The sequence below is a fragment of the Lontra canadensis genome, unplaced genomic scaffold (genome assembly GCF_010015895.1).
Source record: "Lontra canadensis isolate GAN:19392208 unplaced genomic scaffold, GSC_riverotter_1.0 scaffold12, whole genome shotgun sequence".
In the NCBI taxonomy this organism is placed as follows: Eukaryota; Metazoa; Chordata; class Mammalia; order Carnivora; family Mustelidae; genus Lontra; species Lontra canadensis.
The window spans coordinates 5667244-5672950 of record NW_022631006.1 but is presented as its reverse complement, the minus strand read 5'-3'; positions in this window follow the sequence as shown (position 1 = coordinate 5672950).

Genomic DNA, 5707 nt, shown 5'->3' with positions numbered 1-5707 from the left:
TTAAGATTTTATTTATTTATTTGACAGAGAGAGAGAGAGAGATCACAAGTAGGCAAAGAGGCAGGCAGAGAGAGAGGAAGGGAAGCAGGCTCCCTGCTGAGCAGAGAGTCTGATGTGGGGCTCGATCCCAGGACTCTGGGATCATGACCTGAGCTGAAGGCAGAGGCTTTAACCCACTGAGCCACCCAGGTGCCCCAGAATATATATTTTTATAAGTGCAGAACGCATTTGTCAAAATTGATCCTATACTGGCCACAAAGAATATCTTGAGAAATTCCCAATATATAGATCTTTGGACTGTTTACTGGCTGTAACATAATTAAGCTAAAAATCAATAAAATGGTAACTAGAAAAATCCTTACAATATTATAAAAAAACCCATTCTTTGAAATAACCCACAAGTCAAAATGAAGTTTAAAAAGAAACAGAAAATATTTTGAATTGAATAACACCAGTACTGTTCTTATTATAAATGGTGGAATTCAGCTAAAGCAAGTGGAGGAAAATTTATAGTCTTAAACCTCACATATTACAAAAAACTGAAATTATATATCTCAAGAAGTTAGAAATTAATAAGTGAGTAAATTCAGTGAAGTAGGAGGAAGAAGTAGGGGTTAGCAGAAGTTAATGAAATAATAGGGAAACATATAATAGAGATGTCTAATAAAGCACAGATGGATTATTTGAAGAGGCTAATAAAATTGACAAACCTGGGGCGCCTGGGTGGCTCAGTGGTTAAAGCCTCTGCCTTCGGCTCAGGTCATGATCCCAGGGTCCTGGGATCGAGTCTCGCATCGGGCTCTCTGCTCAGCAGGGAGCCTGCCTCCTCCTCCTCTCTCTCTCTGCCTGCCTCTCTGCCTACTTGTGATCTGTCTGTCAAATAAATAAATGAAAAAAAATTGACAAACCTCTGGAGAAACTAGTCAAGGATAAAAGAGAGAAGGAGCAAATATTTAATATTATGAACTAAAAAGGGAGGATTTTTACAAAAGCTGCAGGCCATTAAAAGATAAGCCAAGAATATTATAGAACAAGTTGATGCTAACAAATTTTAAATTTCAAACAAAATATAACTATCACTGCCTCACCCCTATTGAAGAAGCAATTGCAAACTTAGATGATCCTGGAACAAGCAAAGAAATTGCATTAGCAATCAGCAATTTTCCACATAGAGAATGGCCTAGATGGCTTTACTATTAATTTCTATTAAAATTCAAGGAAGGAAAATTTTCATCTACAAAGTCTTCTAGGAAAGAGATAAAGAAGGAATATTATCCATTTCACTTTATAAGGCTGACATAGCCCTGATATAAATAACCGAATAAGGAAATTTATAGGTCAATCTCATGCATGATTCATAGATGCAAAAACTCTGCACAAAGTAACAATTCTTGAAATTAGTCCAACAAATTAGGTTTACACTGAGAATGCAGATCTCACTGAACCTTAGGAAGATCAGTTGATGTAATTTGCCACACAAACAGATCTAAGAGAAAAATCATATCAGTGTCTTAATAAACAGAAAAGCAGTTAATAAAATTCAACATCCACTCATGATAACAAAGATACCCTTTTAGCAGACCAAAGTGGGAAGAAACTTCCTTAGTCTAATAAACAGTATGTGTAAAACCCTCAGAAACCATTTAACCAACTCCTCATCTAGTAAGAAAATTGATGCTTCAGTCTTTCCCACAAGAATGCAAGAAAGCCCTTCTCTCTACGCTGTATTGCACACAGTGTGTGATCCTGGTGTTCTCCTCCCAGCTCTTTCCCTTGGGAGGCCCGAATTTGGAAAAGAACCCAAATGGGATCCTTACAGGGTAATCAATAGAGATTGGAGGGGGAGAATGTGAAAGTAGATCTGAGAGAGAAAACAAGGCTGGACCAGAGAAGAGGAGGGTTTGCAGCCGTATGGACTCTGTTTCTAGCTTTTCATTCCAGTTCTCTGGACCTGGTGCTCTGATGCTGATGTATGCTCCCATGTTTGGGGTCTGGGGGTTCTCTTGTTCAGGGGAGATCATCAGGGCACAGAGGCCAAGCTCCACTCCTGCCAGGCAGGGTGCACCTGCAAATCACTACTAGGTAGTAGGTCCAGGTGTGATAAGTGCCAGTGAACAGGGTTGTTGTGACAGTCCATCACGGGGCTGGACAGAGAAAAAGCTTTGGCTTCTTTTCCATGTTTTGGACAACCAGAATAAATAAATTATTGGGACAGCATAATAATATAATAATATATATTCTATATATTATAATAATATCTGGGATATTATTCCCTGTGAATAACTTCTTGAGCCTCTCTTCTGGAAAAGTTTGTGTCTTAGTCCTTACTGTCCAGGGCCAGACTCTCTGAGACACTCCTTGCAGTTGTTCTGGAGAAACCCCTGACACTGAGTGTCTGAGCTTGCTGAGCCACTTGCCTTAGAAACTTGGGATATATGGCCAACTGTGGTAATATCACAGGTCACATAGCTTTGCATCTTTCCTTGACTCCATTCTTTTTTCTCACTCTGATTGACCTAGGCTTGTACCTCCCAAATAAATCCTTACCACCATAATCCTTGCTTCAGGCTCTGTTTCCTATAGGAGTCAGGAATAGGACAAAGTGGGAAAGCCCAATTTTTGGCATTTCTTCCTTATATTTCAGGTCAGAAGTTGAAGCTCAAAGGGAATCTTCTCATAAATTACAAACAAGATAATCTCTTGGAATATCCTTCCATTAACGTCTTGCCTCCTTATGGCATCTCCTCCTGGCAGACTTTGGATATTTCTCCCCTCTTTATACCCAAAGTTTAGGAAGGAAGGTCTTTACTTATCCCCTTTCACAATAAGTTTCTGGGGAGGAGGAATGTCACCTAAATACTTTCTCTTGGTAGAGTAAAGAGGCAGTGTTGTAGCCTTATAAAGAGCATCCTGAGAGTCTCAGCCCCACTGAAGGAAGGAAGTTTATCCTGTGCCTTTCGAAGGCAAAACATCTCATTGGGAAATGAGATGTCTGTATTGGTAAATACTTTATTAATTGAGAAAGAGCTGGGGCTCAGTATCTCAAAGTCACCAAAAACCCCTGATGGTCTCAAAATTGGTTGTATTTTCCCTTACTCTTCCAATACTTTATTCTTCCTGTTTTACAGCTGTGTGATTATCCAACCAGAGGATGAAAAAAAAAAAACAGCCAAAAAATAACTGAATGTGCATTATGAGGACAATGCACATGTGGATATTTATTTAATGCTGTCAGTATTGATGGGGATGACAAGAAATGATGCAAAATACAAAGCTGTGGACTTTAAGGCAGGGGATGAATGTGGAGTAATAAGGAAAAGAGTAATGAGAAATAAACTGAGAATTGATAAATTACTTAGGAGATCATCAAAAGATTGCTGAGCAATCAGTGGTAGAAAAGAGAATGCCTTTCCTAGTGGTAGAACGGAGAAATCCCAGGAGCTTCTTGGGATTTCCAGGAAATCAGGCAGGAAGGATCTTTTAGAACTGATTGTTGTCTTCAATTGCATTTTTGCATTTTTCTTAACCCATGAGACAAAGACTTCATCTTTTACTTTCTCTGTCTTTGTATAGATGATTTCATTTCTGTCATTTGATATGGTCCTCTAAAATTTTGGGGTTACTTTCATGTGGGGTGACATGTAGCCCTCTTCCTGCATGCCATTACCTTCTACTATGAAGTTTCCTTTCTAGGAACATGACATTCAAAAGTGGAGGCCAATTGTGTAACTTTGGTCTTACCTTTTTATATGAAGAATAGATTGAAAGAATTTAAGTTTTTATTTAAATTCCAATTAGTTTTGTACAGTGTAATACTAGTTTCAGGAGTATAATATAGTCACCATAATATAGTGATTTGACACTTCCATACAACACCTGGAGCTCTTCACAACAAGGGCACTCTGTAATCCCCTTCACCTATTTCACCCATCCCCCTACCCACGTCCTCTCTAGTAACCATGTTTGTTCTGCGTAGTTAATTAAGAGTCTGTTTCTTAGTTTGGCTTTTTTCCCCTTTTGCTTATTTGTTTTGTTGCTTAAATTCCACATATGAGTGAAATCCTATGGTATTTGTCTTTCTCTGACTAACATATTTCACTTAGCTTAATACTCTCTAGCTCCATCCATGTCCTTGCAAATGGCAAGATTTCATTCTTTTTTATGGCTCAGTAATATTCCATTGTGTATATATACCACATCTTCTTTATCCATTTATCAAGTGTTGGACACTTGGGCTGTTTCCATAATTTGGCCAGTGAAGGTAATGCTACTGTAAACATCAGGGTGCATGTAGCCCTTTTAATTAGTATTTTTACAATTTTTGAGTAAATACCTAGTAATGTGATTGCTGGGTCATAGGTAGTTCTATTTGTTACTTTTTGAGGAACGTCCATACTGCTTTCCACAGTGGCTGCATCAGTTTGCATTCCCACCAACAGTGCAAGAGGGTTCCTTTTTCTCTACATCCTTGCCAACACTGGTTGTTTCTTGTGTTGTTGATTTTAGCTCTTTGAGTTTTATAAGGTTTTTATATATTTTGGATACTGACCCTTTATCAGACATGCCATTTGCAAATATCTTTTCCCATTCAGTAGTTTGTCTTTTAGTTTTGTTGATTGTTTCCTTTGCTGTGAAGAAGTTTTTATTTTGATGTAGTCCTAATAGTTTATTTTTGCTTTTGTTTCCCTTGCACCAGGAGACATATATAGAAAAAAGTTCCTATGGCCGGTGTCAAAGAAGTTACTGCCTGTGTTCTCTTTCAGGGTTTTTGTGGTTTCAGATCTCACATTTAGGTTTTTAAACCATTTTAAATTTATTTTTGTGTATGGTGTAAAAAAGTGGTCCAGTTTCATTCTTTTGCACGGTGCCGTCTGGTTTTCCCAGCACCATTTGTTGAAGATAGAGTCTTTTACCATTGGGTATTCTTCCCTGTGTTGTCAAAGTTTAATTGACCATATACCTATGGGTTTTTTCCTGGGTCTCCTATTCTGGTCTGTTTATCTATGTGTCTGTTTTTGTGCCAGTACCCATACTGTTTTGGTTATGACAGGTTTGTAATATAGCTTAAAGACTGGAATTGTGATGCCTCCAGCTCTGTTTTTCTTTTTCAAGATTGGTTTGGTTATTTGGCGTATCTTGTGCTTCCATACAAATTTTAGAATTATTTGTTCTAGCTCTGTGAAAAGTGCTATTTTTATTCTGATAGGGATTACAATAAACATGTAAATTGCTTTGGGTAGTGTTGCTATTTTAATGATATTTATTCTTTCAATCCATGAGTATGGAATGTCTTTTTATTTCTTTGTGTCATTGAAGAATAAATTTTCATCTTTAGGAACTCCACTGGACTCCCTCTTTCACATGTGATTTTCACCCTCCTTTTCCCTTCATTTTATAAAATGGCTGTATAGCACATACTGATACACCACGTTAGTGTTTTCATCTGTCATCTTGCTTCCAACCCAAACTCTAGCCAGGATGAGGAGAGGAGAGTACAGATGATATACTCAGGAAACCTGTTACAGGCAGACAGTGGGAGCATTATGGCTGAGGTCTGTATGTCATAAACCTGTGCTATGGCATCCAGATGGAAGGCAGACATTCCAAAATTGCCTAATTGCTCATAGTATAACCTTGATACCCCTTTCATTGCCCCAGACTTAATAAAAATAAAGTAATCCCTTGAAAATGTGTCATAGAAAAAGTG